This window comes from Primulina tabacum, chromosome 15 (assembly GCF_025594145.1).
Source record: "Primulina tabacum isolate GXHZ01 chromosome 15, ASM2559414v2, whole genome shotgun sequence".
Classification (NCBI taxonomy): domain Eukaryota; kingdom Viridiplantae; phylum Streptophyta; class Magnoliopsida; order Lamiales; family Gesneriaceae; genus Primulina; species Primulina tabacum.
Window position 1 is genome coordinate 8,021,951 of NC_134564.1, and position 15,500 is coordinate 8,037,450.

Consider the following 15,500-nt stretch of genomic DNA (forward strand, 5'->3'; position numbering starts at 1 on the left):
ATATATCTTCTGCAAAACTTGTAGTTTTTCCTGTTATAGTAATTAAAAGAAAAGATCCCATTACAGAATTTTGATAAAACTTATATGGAAACTTGACTTTGTTCATATATGTGAGACATACCCATAATCTCCATGCATTTCGGGTGGAGATGTCGTCTTCATTAAATAATAAAACAAGATGTGTTTCATTATCTGGAGGGTCCTCGATGAACTTCTGGATTCTCATGTCTGTTCTCCTAAGCTTGATGAAATGAAAGGCTTCATGTGAGCCTTTTCTGGCTGTTTCTGTTGCTGCACTAAAAAAGTATAGCTTCATAATGTCTCCAATGGACAAATAGTCATTTGCCCAGGTTTCATGAACAGCTTCTTAGATTCATTTTGGTAATGCAGGGATTTCTGGGAAGATGGGTGAAGTAATATAACATGAGGCAAGAGCCACATGCCCAAATGCATACGATGACTTTACCTCCTTATGATAGAAAATTTGTTTCATCCATATCCTAGGATAATTTTCTGTCATATCAACTCGGATTGTGGCTGGGTTGATACCTATTCTTGTTTTAAATTTCTCCCAGTTTTTTTGATATTCCCTTGTCAGTTTGAGGTTTAAGGTTGATCTCTCCATCTTCAATCACCGAGATCAAGAGTTGACTTGAAGGCTCGAGATAAGGATCCAGAGCTTTATTTTTCTCTTTGGCTGGCTCATATAAAGATGATCCCGACTTAGAAATTGTACTAGGGATACTTGAATCCCCTGATCTTGGCATAGAGTCATGTACTCGTGTATTCAAAAACACTTTATTTGAGAAATCAGTGGCTTCTCAATAGCTTGGAGGATCGGTGTTTTCAATATAGATCATAGCTGAGTATAAACATGTAAACAACATGTTATTCAATCACAGACTGTGCTCTTATCAACTTGTTGTAGCCTACACGCAATTTCTGCATTTAGGAAAAGCTTATTGAACTCTGTTTGAAGCATTTCAAGCTATTCCCTCAAATGCCTCTACATTTTAATGATACATCGACATTAACGTTGTCCATCTCTTGTTAAAAAATTTGCAAGAATATTTTCATGAGATATAATAATAAAATATCAAAAATATAATTTTGACACAAATCATGACATATCAATAATATAGTCTTATCGGGTTTAAATTTTATTCTATTTTTCAAGATATTTTTTACTTGTATGTTATCTACATTTCAGGTAAATTTCTTTGCAATTTAAAATAATTATAATTTTTCAAAAGTCATTTTTCAATACATAAAATTCTTTTTTATTGATATGACATCTTGCCGATTCTGCATTTTAGAATTGTCCACTTCAATTCATGTATGGTTGTTCTCCATTTCATGTGAGCATTGTAAGAACCGCTGCCCACCAATGATCATTGACATCTGTATATAATATCATATCATCTTCATCTTGAGAAATAACTATTTTTGGGAAATTTTTGCAAATCTCTTTTAATTGGCTTAATCTTTTTATATGTTCTTTGTTCCATAGGAATCTTGCATCCTTATAATGTAATGGACTGAACACTTCCCTTTTTTTACTAGATTTTTTCGAACATTCCTACAAAGTTTATAAATCCTAAAAAACTTTGAAGTAATTTCTTGTCTTTGAGTTCTTCTGGAAAATTCTGTGTCTCTTTCACAATGTGTTCTTGTAGAATTATTCTTTACTCATCGATTTCTATTCCAAGAAATTCGATTTTTCTTATTGCGATGATTGTCTTCTTTTCCGATAACACTAGTCCTTCTTTTTTACACACCTTAGATAAAGTATATAAATGTTTAATATGTTCATCCATATTTTTAGATTCTATTAAAACATCATCAATATAAGAAAACATAAATTTAAAATAATATTTAAATAAATTATCCATCTTTCTTTGAAATATTTGGGGTGAATTGGCCAATATTATTGGTAATACTTCCCAAATATAATGATATTCTGTTGTAGAGAAAATTGTGAATTTCTTGTTTTCTTTCATCTAAATTTGATAGAATCCAGGCATACAATTGAATTAAGAGAATATTTTTGCATTCTGTGTATAACTGAATAAATTTTCTCTACTGGATGTAAAATATCCATCAAACTCCAAAATTTTATTAATTTATTGACAATTAATTTTTCATATGAGTTTGTTCCCTTTTATTTCATCATGATTTCTTACAAGAAAACGTAGACTGTTATATGTTGATATTTCTTACTTTGATTATAACAAGGTTTAAATGTTCATTGATAATAATATTCATATCATTTTGATCTAATATGTTCATTGGGATAGGCTTACATCTGGCGAACTCATATTCCTTGTCTTCTTTAATTTTAAGGTTGGCTTGGAGTTGGTTCATGTCCCATCATTCCAAGGTATATTTATTGTAGTTTTCTTTGATTATTTTCTTGACATCTTCTAGGGATACTTATGTTTCAAACTATACATCTTTCTAGTGTAGAGCTATTTTAAGATATTCTATTTCTTCTAGTTGAAGGTTTTGATTTGCTCTTAATTGAAGCATTATTTTTCCAAATCATACTTCATTTTTGTTTTAGAAGTTGTCTATCACCAGCACGCTTGCTGTAACACTGTATTGACAATTTTCTGTAAAATTCCTATATTAGTCTTTGGAATATGACTTTGTAATCACATTGTATTGTGAACACTAATTTTCTAATCTCAGTTTCTTGTGTATAAGATTTAAACATTCCCAAGAAATTATTTCCTAGCCAAATGTATGCTCTTGTATCATAAAAATAAAATTGGTGGTGTTTTAACCTTGTACCAAGGTGTTTGTCCAGCACCTCCAATTAATATTTATGTCATCTTAATCTCTTTACTTAAGATTTCAGTTGGAGGAATCCCATCAGATTGATCTTAGTCCCTTTACATAAGATTTATGATTCAGTTGGAGAAATCTCGTCCAACAATCTAAGGTAATTCTTCTTTAAATTCTTTTTCAACAAATCGTCTTTTCGTTGTACATATTCCAATTCCTGAATCAATTTAAGCAGCAAAATATAATGCCTCATTTGTTCATATAACATTCCTATTGGAATGTATATTGATAATGAGCTCGTGGTCATTGGAGTTTCCACATTTTATCTTTGCCATGAATTCTATTTCATTATCTAAACGTTTCCAAGGTTTGTGTTCATCGAGAAACTCTAACCCAAGAACCAATTGGTTTGGTTTTTTTCTAGGATTCCTTTGATATGGACTTCTGATTCACCGATATTGATCATGTTATCGGTTGGGAGTGAAAAATTGTTTAGAAAGGGGGTTTGAATAAACACTTGACGACAATATTCCCAAACTCTTCTAATAATGAATCAGTGCGGTGACAAACTAAATTCTGGAATCTTGCTTGTCAATATCAATCAGTTAACTGATGAAAGTGCAGAAATAAACTGACTGATAGATAGAATAAAAACTGAAATAAAGAGACACAAGATTTATAAATGTTTGGAGATTTCAAACACTCCTACGTCACTCACCCTTTCTATCTCGAAGATATGATATTTACTAAAAGACTTTGATCTATACAATGATTTATACGAAACCACTCCAGTTTTTGGACTTAAAAATGCCAAAACTGAAAATCTTAGTTTTAATACAACTATCGGTACTCAACTTGTAGAGCCCAAATTCAGTACACGTAAAACCCATGCATTTAATTAATTGTTAAATTATTTATTTAAGTTAAAAATGATTTTTAGTGATGCATGATTTATGAAATTGTATTATTTTAAATTATTTATGATTTTGTGATGCACGTTAAAATGTTTTCTTGAGTTTCATGTTTCAGGCGATTATTCGATGCGAGATCGAGGAAAGAGACCGGCGACGATATTGGAAATTTTAAAATGTGGTATTTTATTATAAGTTAGGATTGAGGCATTTTAAATGATTTATTTAGTTTTTAGCACTTTAAAGCCTAATTTATTTATTTAGTGATTTTAGGATTTTAAAATTTTTCAAGATGTGTCACTTGTGCATTTTATTTTAAAATTAGAGGTGTTAGAAAATTAATATTAGATTAGTATTACTTTATTATTAATTATTTACCGATGCATGATTATCCCCTAATTAGGCAATTAATTATTTAATTAAGCTATTCCCCCCACACTAACTCACGCACACACACGTTACACACACCATCAGCACACACCCAATTCACACACCTTTCATTTCATTTTTTTGTAAATAAACTTATGGTTCTTAGAAGTTATCAGCAGCCACCCCATCCTTTTCAAAAAGTTCAGCAATTCTCGTGCATCTCCTCAAGGAAAAATCGAGCCACAGATCGTTCCAGATCAACCTCGCACTCGTTCCGCTTCGGTATCGTCGTTTCAAGCATTTTTAAAGATCAAGTCATGTATATTCTTTCAATTATGCATCGACCTCGTCATAATATATGTTTTTATGTTTATTATGTGTAAAAATTTATGTATGTTGTACAAAGTTTGAGCAAAAAGTGGTTGGATCGATTTTAAAACGATTTTAGATCTGAAAACTCAAAATTTGCTGTCATTTTAAAAATTGCAACTTTTTGGTCGATTTTCTGGAATAACTTTCCACATATAAAGCGTATTACTTTTTGATACCTTCGATTAGACAGTAAACTCGTAATTTTTGGACAAGAAACGAGTGAGTTATGATCGTTTTCGTGGGACTGCTCAAACTGTAATTTTTCTGAAAAAGTGTTCTTGATGAATTCTTGAAGTTTATTTGTTGCAGGCTTCGTTGGGAACCGTTATGGGATCGCTGCTGCGTTTAAGTATTGTGAGTATAATATTGGGATGAATTTTGGTGCTTCGTTTCTTGTAGATATGCACTTGGTTGTATTAGAAGTAGTAGGAAACATTTTGGTGTCGAAATGTCGTGTTCACAGTTTGAGTTGTGTTGTGTGGTTTGCATCGTTGTTTTGAGGCGTCATGGGAGTTTGAATCATTGTCATAGCATCCTAGGATGGGTCTCGAGGTAATGGTTCACGGTCCGCATGATCGAGTTAGGATAACTAAGCCACAAGTGTAGTGATTTTCGTTGGTTACCATTCCAGTAGGTACACGGACCCGGAGCCGGACCCTGACACGAGGTCCGTGCCCTTGTTTCTTTGAAATGTGAATTATCCAACGCCTACATGGACCCGGACCCGGGCCCTTACACGGGGTCCGTGTCCTCCAAAAAAAAATTATTATTTATTTTTTAAGGATTGTTTTGGGGTTTGATGTCATGATTTAGTACGATGATTAAAAGAGGTCAAGTCCCGAGAGATTTAGAACGTCATAAGGAAATTTTTCATTTTGGGTGTGAGCATGACTAATACGTCTAAGTTATGAAAGATAAGTGTTTGAACTCATGTAGTACGTGCAGCATTGGCCCCAAGAGAGATCCAACAAATCCCTCAAGCCAAGTAAGTATGTTCGACGTGCAAAAGATAATATTTTTAAGTTTTTGAGGTATGCCAAATGTCTTGTGACCAATTATGAACGGGTTTGGAAGCCAGAGGGTGTGTCTAGGGACCTCTCCAACTATGAACGGGTTTGGAAGCCAGAGGGTGTGTCTAGGGACCTCTCCAACTATGAACGGGTTTGGAAGTCGGTGAACGTGGTCGAGGACCTCTCCACCCTGATAATGACCGGGTTTAGATCAGGATTGGGAAGAGGTAAAGCAGGACCGGGGACCAATCCAACTGGTAAAGCATGACTGGGGATCTCATGTATGTGGCAGCGGATTTTCCATGTCAGCCCAGTACTGTGGTTTAGTCTGATCAGACGCATTTATGTATGGGTAACTTGCCTTGAAACATATTTGTACGCAAAATGATGAGTTACGCATGTTCAAATATGTATGATTCAAGTTTTTTCATGAAAAGTTTTATGAGGATGACACGTCTATGTTTATGTTATCACGTTCAAGTTTCAAGTATGTACGTTCTACTTTAAAGATGTGTGTGCTTTTATTATGTATTATTTGTTATCTTTAGTTTATACATGTTGAGTCTTTAGACTCACTAGAATTGATCGATGCAGGTGAGGACGATTATGAGGAGACGTGGGGTGGGGACCAATGAGCCGGCTCAGTCTGCGCAGGAGGTTAAACCCAAGGACCACCCATGTTTTTAAGAATCTTATGAATGTTCAAATACTCTGAGTTCACGTTTTTGTTTACGATGTTTGAACAAGTATTTTTAGCAAACTTTATTTGTGATCTTTTGTTGCAAATATTTTGGATGAAAGGTTTAGTTTTATCGCAATTTGAAGATTGATTTTGTATTTAAGAAGATTTTTATTTTCCAAAAATTTTAAAGTTGTTCAAAATACGGTACGTTACAGTTGGTATCAGAGCGATGTTCTTGTAACGGGTTATGCCTACTGCTAGTTACGAGAAGCTTACGAAGTCACACCTAAATTTTGTAAGTTTTAAGATTTTAAATTATTTCGTGTAGTAAACATCAAGTCATGATTTCAGCATTTACATGTTTTAAGCTCGAATTACTTGCATCTTACGATATAGTTATTATGTTCATGCATATTGGGTTTACGTGTTGGGCAAATTTTGGAACAGTATGCCTCCCAGACGTAGGATTATACGTGGAGCATGCGATGTGGATAGAGAACCTCAGGATGGGGAGAGCGTTGCTCCTCCTCATCCACCCTTAGATATGCAAACTCAGATGCTTGCAGGGATGACTCAATTTTTCGCACAGTTTGCGGGAAACCAGACTGCAGTGGACACAGGGGCGAGGCCCAGACCAGAGGCAGTCTACGAGAGGTTTAAGAGGATGAATCTGAAGGAGTTCTCGGGGACTACTGACCCGATGATAGCTGAAGGATGGGTTAATTCCATCGACATCATTTTTACGTTTATGGAGCTACAGGACGCAGACAGGGTCAGATGTGCCACCTTTCTAATGACAGGAGACGTGAGATTGTGGTGGGAGAGCGCTTCTGCATCGAAAAATTTGCAGACCCTTACTTGGGATGGTTTCAAGGAGGTCTTCTACTCCAAGTACTTCACTGAGGAAGAACGATCCAGATTGACTAGGGAGTTCATGACGTTGCGGCAGAGAGATAGCAGCGTTGCAGAGTTCGTCAGAAAGTTTGAGAGGGGGTGTAACTTTGTGCCCCTGATTGCTAATGATGCCCGGGAGAAGCTGAGGCATTTTATGGATGGTTTGCGGCCGATCTTGCGCCATGATGTGAGAGTTGCTGGTCCTACCATCTATGCCATTGCCGTGTCTAGAGCCTTGGCGGCAGAACAGGACCAGAAGAACATAGAGGTTGATAGGCAGGGCAAGAGACCTTATCAGGCACCTCAGCAGCAGCAGCAGCAGCGACCTCAGTTTAAGAGGCATTTCCCATGACAGCAAGGGAAGAGACCTTTTCAGGGACCACCGAAAGGCAAGGGTCCTATCCGTCAGCAGAAGGCTCCTTAGAGGCCGGGAGAGCACCCGGTGTGCCCGAAGTGCAACCGCCAGCATCTGGGACAATGTTTATGGGGATCGGGCAAGTGCTTCAAATGCAGAGCCAAAGATCATATGCTGTGAGACTTCCCGCAGTGGAGGCAGCCAACCCAGGGAAGAGTGTTCACCATGCAAGCAAAGGAGGCGAACCCAGATACGACCCTGTTGACTAGTAACTTATTTAATTCAGCACTGCATTATTTTTTCTATGCATGTTTCAAATTTTATTTGAGATTATTAACGTGCTAGTAGTATTTTTGGTGACTTGTGTAGAGATTTTTCTACTGTGCATGAGGTTAAGATTAGAATTTTTGGGATATAAGTTTTTGTGTTGTACCAATGTCTCTCAGGAGAGTAGCCACGAAGGCCTTGATAGATTCAGGGGCCACTCACTATTTTATTTCGGAGACGTTTGCTAATCATCTGGACTTCAAGTCTATTGGACTCGACGTGAGCTATTAAATGGCAGTCCCATCAGGGGAAGAATTCTCAGCTACTAGCGTGGTCAGAGACATCGATCTCGAACTGCAAGGTCACCTAGTGTATGCCGATCTTTTCGTGTTGCCGATGCCAGAATTTGATATCATCTTGGAAATGGACTGGCTGACGAAGAATAGAGTTCTTATTGACTTTCAGAAAATGTCAGTGTTGGTAAGACCGATGGGCATGGAGCAGTTTCTCTTTGAGCCAGATAGATGGAGGAGTTTCCCTCGCATGATCTCTTGCAAGTAGGCATGGATACTTATCCATAAGGGTTGTCAGGATTTCTTGGCCAGCATTGTTTCAGCACCTGACGCACGCACTCCATCGATATCTGATGTACCAGTAGTCAGATATTTTCCCGACGTCTTTCCAGAGGACGTCACAGGCCTTCCACCAGAGAGAGAGGTGGAGTTTGCCATCGAACTTGTGCCAGGTACCGTGCCAATCTCTAAGGCACCGTACCATTTATCTCCAACTGATATGTTAGAGCTCAAACAGCAGATTCAGGAGCTCCTAGATAAAGAATTTATCCGTCCTAGTTTTCATTATGGGGCACACCAGTGCTCTTCGTAAAGAAGAAGGATGGGAGCATGAGGTTGTGTATCGATTACCGAGAACTGAACAAGGTAACGATCAAGAACAAATACCCACTTCCAAGGATCAAGGACTTGTTGGATTAGTTGCCGGGAGCCACGGTGTTCTCTAAGATAGATCTATGATCTGGGTATCATCAGCTGAAGGTAAAAGATGCAGATGTCCATAAGACAGCCTTCAAGACTATGTATGGGCACTACGAGTTATTAGTATTGTCATTTGGACTGACGAATGCTCCAGCGATATTTATGGACTTGATGAATCGAGTATTTCAGTCCTACCTAGATCAGTTCGTCATAGTGTTCATTGACGACATTCTTATCTACTCGAAAAGCCACGAGGAGCACAGTCAACACATTCGTACAGTTCTGCAGGTCTTGCAGAGTCGCAAGTTGTTTGCGAAATTCAGCAAGTGTGAATTATGGTTAGAGAATGTAGCATTTTTGGGTCATATAATATCTAGTAGTGGTATTGAGGTGGATCCAGATAAGGTGGCAGTAGTTAAGGAATGGGTTGAGCCAAAGAATGCGTTAGAGATCCGTAGTTTCCTAGGCTTAGCAGGCTACTACAGGAAATTCATTCAGGGATTTTCTTCGATTGCAGTGCCTCTCACTTCGTTGACTAAGAATAATGCTAAATTTATTTGGAATGGAGAGTGCCAGAAGAATTTTGATACCTTGAAGCAAGTCTTATCACAGCGCCATTGTTATCCATGCCAGCAGATCAAGGTAATTTTGTGCTTTACACCGATGCTTCTAAGCTCGGTTTGGGCGCAGTTCTGATGTAGCATGGCCGAGTTGTAGCTTATGCCTCCAGACAGTTGAAGGTGCATGAGAAGAACTACCCGACTCATGACCTCGAGTTAGCTGCCGTTGTCTTTGCATTGAAGATATGGAGACATTATTTGTACGGCGAGAAATGTCAGATATTTAATGATCACAAGAGTCTCAAGTATTTCTTCACGCAGAAAGAGCTGAATATGAGACAAAGACGGTGGTAGGAGCTAGTGAAAGAATACGATTATGAAATTAGCTACCATCCAGGAAAAGCTAATGTCGTGGCAGATGCCTTGAGCAGAAAAATTGCAGTCGTAGCAGAGTTGTGAGTGCAGAGATCTCTTCAGTCAGAGATCGGAGGTTTGGTTTAGAGGTTTATCCCAGGGGCAGAGCTTCTAAGCTGTATAATCTGACAGTCCAGTCTACCTTGCTAGACCGAATCTATAGTGGTCAGCCTTTGGATGAGCAGTTACAGAAATGGAGACTGAAGGATCAAGCCAAGGGCAGTGTACTCAACACAGTGTCTCATGGCATTGTGAGATATAGAGGAAGGATGTGGGTGCCTAGTATTGATTCGATCAGAGAGGATATTTTGACAGAGGCACATACATCTCCGTATTCTATCAATCTAGGAGGTACCAAGATGTACAAGGATTTGCAGATTCTGTATTGGTGGCCAGGTATGAAGCGGGACATCCGTCGATTTGTGTCTGAATGCCTCACTTGCCAGCAAGTGAAAGGAGAACATCAGAGGCCAGGAGGAATGCTTAAGCCGCTCCCTATCCCCGAGTGAAAATGGGAGAATATCACCATGGACTTTTTTGTTGGTTTGCCGAGGTCAATGCCATTTGGGTTATAGTGGATTGACTTACTAATTCAGCACATTTCTTACCGATGAAAACAACTTTCTCCATGACGCAGTATGCGGAGCTCTATATCAGGGAGATAGTTCGATTGCACGAAATCCCGATTACTATTGTGTCCGACAGGGTCCTGAGGTTCACATCGTTCTTCTGGAAGAGTTTACATGCAGCCATGGTGACGAAGTTGCTATTCAGTACAGCGTTTCACCCTCAGAAAGATAGCCAATCTGAGCGAGGGATTCAGATTTCTGAGGATTTGTTGAGAGCTTGCGTGATCGATTCCATGGGAATTAGGAATCAAAGTTACATCTAGTGGAGTTTACCTACAACAACAGTTTTCAATCATCTATAAGTATGGCTCCTTACGAGGCACTGTATGGAAGGAAGTGCATACCACTGATTAATTTGGATGGAGTTTGTGAGAGATCAGAACTTGGTCCTGAGATTGTTCAGCAGACTGCAGATGTGGTGGTCAAGATCCGAGACAGGAAGAAGACCGCCCATAGTCGTCAAAAGAGTTATGCTGACAAAAGGAGAAGGGATCTAGAGTTTGCCGCAGGTGATCACGTTTTCGTAAAAATAGCACCTATGAAGGGTGTTATGAGATTTAGGAAGAGAGGCAAGCTTAGTCCGAGATTTATTGGGCCGTTCGAAATTCTTGACAGAATTGGGACACTAGCTTATCGTGTTGCCCTATCGTCGAATCTGGCCGGTGTACACAATCTGTTCAACGTCTCAATGCTGAGGAAGTAACCTAGCAAATCCTACGCATGTTTTGAGCTATGAGCCGTTACAGCTTGCTCCGGATCTGGCGTATGAGGAAATACCTGTCCAAATCCTAGACCGACAAGAACGGAGACTTCGGAACAAAGTAACCAAGCTGGTCAAAGTCCGGTGGCTAAATCAATCAGTGGAGGAGGCCACTTGGGAGACCGAAGCAGATATGACAATTCGTTATCTGAAATTGTTTGGTAAGATTTAATTTCGAGGACGAAATTTATATAAGTGGGGGAGGAACTGTAGAGCCCAAATTCAGTACACGTAAAACCCATGCATTTAGTTTATTGTTAAATTAATTATTTAAGTTCAAAATGATTTTTAGTGATGCATGATTTATGAAATTGTATTATTTTAAATTATTTATGATTTTGTGATGCACGTTAAAATATTTTCTTGAGTTTCATGTTTCAGGTAATTATTCGATGCGAGATCGAGGAAAGAGACCGGTGACGATATTGACAATTTTAAAATGTGGTATTTTATTTTAAGTTAGGATTGAGGTATTTTAAATTATTTATTTAGTTTTAAGCATTTTAAAGCCTAATTTATTTATTTAGTGATTTTAGGATTTTAAAACTTTTCAAGATGTGTCAATTGTGCATTTTATTTTAAAATTAGAGCTGTTAGAAAAGTTAGTATTAGATTAGTATTACTTTATTATTAATTATTTACCCATGCATGATTATCCCCTAATTAGGCAATTAATTATTTAATTAAGCTATTCCCCCTACACTAACTCGCGCACACACACGTTACACACACCATCAGCACATAGACAATTCACACACCTTTCATTTCATTTTTTTGTAAACAAACTTAGGGTTCTTAGAAGTTATCAGCAGCCACCCCATCCTTTTCAAAAAGTTCAGCAATTCTCGTGCATCTCCTCAAGGAAAAATCGAGCCACAGATCGTTCCAGATAAACCTCGCACTCGTTCCGCTTTGGTATCGTCGTTTCAAGCATTTTTAAAGATCAAGTCATGTATATTCTTTCTTTTATGTATCGATCTCGTCGTAGTATATGTTTTTATGTTTATTATGTGTAAATATTTATGTATGTTGTTCAAAGTTTAAGCAAAAAGTGGTTGGATCGATTTTGAAACGATTTTAGATCTGGAAACTCGAAATTTGCTGTCATTTTAAATACTGCGAGTTTTTGGTCCATTTTATGGAAAAACTTTCCACTTATAAAACGTATTAATTTTCAATACCTTCGATTCAACAGTAAATTTGTAATTTTTGGACAAGAAACGAGTGAGTTATGATTGTTTTCGTTGGACTGCTCAAACTGTAATTTTTCTGAAAATGTATTCTTGATGAATTCTTGAAGTTTATTTGTTGCAGGCTTCGTTGGGAACCGTTAGGTGATCGCTGCTGCATTTAAGTATTGTGAGTATAATATTGGGATGAATTTTGGTGCTTCGTTTCGTGTCGATATGCACTTGGTTGCATTAGAAGTAGTAGGAAACATTTTGGTGTTGAAATGTCTTGTTCACAGTTTAAGTTGCATTGTATTGTTTGCATCGTTGTTTTGAGGCATCATGGGAGTTTGAATCTTTGTCATAGCATCCTAAGATGGGTCTTGAGGTGTTGGTTCATGGTCCGCATGATCGAGTTAGGAGAACTAAGCCACAAGTGTAGTGATTTCCGTTGGTTTACCATTCTAAGTAGGTACACGGACCCAGACCCGGACCCTTACACGGGGAATATATATTTTTTAGGGATTGTTTTAGGGTTTGATGTCATGATTTAGTACGATGATTAAAAGAGGTCAAGTCCCGAGAGATTTAGAACGTCATAAGGAAATTTGTCATTTTGGGTGTTAGCATGACTAATACGTCTAAGTTATAAAAGATAAGTGTTTGAACTCATGTAGTACGTGCAGCATTGGCCCCAAGAGAGATCCAACGAATCCCTCAAGCCAAGTAAGTATGTTCGACGTGCAAAAGAAAATATTTTAGGTTTTTGAGGTATGCTAAATGTGTTGTGACCAATTATGAATGGGTTTGGAAGCCGGAGAACGTGTTCGGGGACCTCTCCAACTATGAACGGGTTTGGAAGCCGATGAACGTGGCCGAGGACCTCTCCACCCCGGTAAAGCATGACCGAGTTTATATCAAGATTGGAAAGCTGTAAAGTATGACCAGGGACCAATCCACCCGGTAAAGCATTACCGGGGATCTCATGTATGTGGCAGTGGATTTTTCTTGTTAGCCCAGTACTGTGGTTTAGTCTGATCAGGCGCATTTATGTATGGGTAACTTGCTTTGAAATATATCTCTACGCAAAATGATGAAGTTACGCATGTTCAAGTACGTATGATGCAAGTATGTTCATGAAAAGTTTTATGAGATTGGCACGTCTATGTTTATCTTATCACGTTCAAGTTTCAAGTATGTACGTTCTACTTTAAAGATGTGTGTGATTTTATTATGTATTATTTGTTATCTCCATTTTATACATGTTGAGTTTTTAGACTCACTAGACTTGATCAATGCAGGTGAGGACGATTTTGAGGAGACGAGGGGTGGAGACCAATGAGCCGGCTCGGTCTGCGCAGGAAGCTAAACCCGAGAGCCGCCCATGTTTCTAAGAATCTTATGCATGTCCAAATACTCTGATTTCACGTTTTTGTTTACGATGTTTAAACAAGTATTTTTAGCAAACTTTATTTGTGATCTTTTATTGCAAATATTTTGGATGAACGGTTTAGTGTTATCGCAATTTGAAGATTGATTTTGTATTTAAGAAGATTTTTATTTTCCGCAAATTTTGAAGTTGCGGTACGTTACGCAACTGATACGTAACTACTCAGCACAACTGAGCTCTACAAGATCGAATAATACAATAATAAGTTTTTGCTTTTAAGCTTGAATTATAGCCTTGAATGCTATGAATTTATTTATTAAGCGTGAGCTTTTGAGAGACTTAGAACACTGAGTTTTTGTTTGAAAAACTGATTGCTTGGTTTCTAGATTACAGATTTATATCAACTGTCGATTGTGGATTATGTTTTGATCAACTGATCTTCTCGGCTATTTCTAGTCTTGCTTCCAATGCTAACAATAAATCCATTTGAAATTTTATATCCGTCGTATAGCCACGTCAACATTCTTCACACAATCGTACACTGTAACTTTTCTGATGTGCGGAGTTCCCACTATGCGTTGCAGTCTGCTTTCTTGTACAATTGTCAATTGATAGCCACGTTTTTTAACTGATGACGTGTCAAACTGATTTATCAGTTGACAAAGCCGATAGGATTAACTGATTGATCTCAACCTATTATAGTTCAACTTATCAGTTTCCAACTGATCATACAGTTGACTATGTAATTCAGTTAGCTTGATCCAGTTGCCTTAAATACGTACTAATCTTCAGTTCGGGCAACTGTCAGTTTACGATTTGTTTTAGTCTTCTTGATCAGTTGTTCATCCTTTTCACGCTCAGTTTTTCAAACTCCGAAATTAAGTTTCCAACAGATCATTTACCTAGTAAGTTCCTATCTTAAGTTGTTTCAAATAGTATATAGTATTACAAAGAAATTGATTTTTTTCATATAATATCAAATATTATTTCGGCTTCTCTCTACCCTTCTGGACATCTAAACTTTCCTATTGTTGAAAAGCTTTTTAGTACCAATTAAGTTTCCTAGACAAGTGTTTTTCCCCACATATGACTTGTTATTTCAATCTCCTTGTAAAGATAGTCTTCTTGATTCCAGTCTAAGAATATGGTTTTTTTGTAGAATCGGTTTGTCTTGGATCTGGATATTTTTTCATGTATTAAAGAAAAATTTATTCTTTATGGATAAATGAGCAACTTTTCCAAATATTTATGGTATTTCAGTTAACCCATTTCTAATAAACAATCACGAGTTATGTGTATTAGACATAGCATATGAAATTTGATAGATAATAGAATATAGTTTATTACCATTTTCCATCATCCTCTTTTATTTGAAATTTGACGTAATGTTAAAGCTCGACTGAAATCTCGATCTGCTAGGTTGTAGGCAATTCTTGTGTAAATTAGTCCTACAATTTTTCTTGCACACAGATTCCCTGATATTGTTCCAGTATTGAATCTTGAAAATTACCCATTCGTTTATTGCATGTAAAAATGTCAATGGATGAATCTATTTCTTCTTTAAAAGTAACTTTTATCATAATCTGGATTGCTCTGATACGGATCAAGGACATGATTTGTACTATTTCTATATTGAGTTTTGCAATTCCTCCTTAATTTCTTCAGAAATAATTAATTGCATCTTCATCTGATTTTCCATAGGTTCCATTAGGATTGTCATTTCCATTTTGGAAACTTTATAGATTAGATTATGTTTTCTGTTTCTTAGGCCAAGATTTTCTAAGAACATTTCTACATGTCTTGCGGAGAATTCTTGATATCACTGTAGGCAAGGATTTTCCCTCATGAGACCATGTTATGATATATTGTTATATGGCTAAAGAAACCAGACAAGTCTTCATGTGTTTCGTGTCAAAACATCTCGTCTTCAGTCAGATTC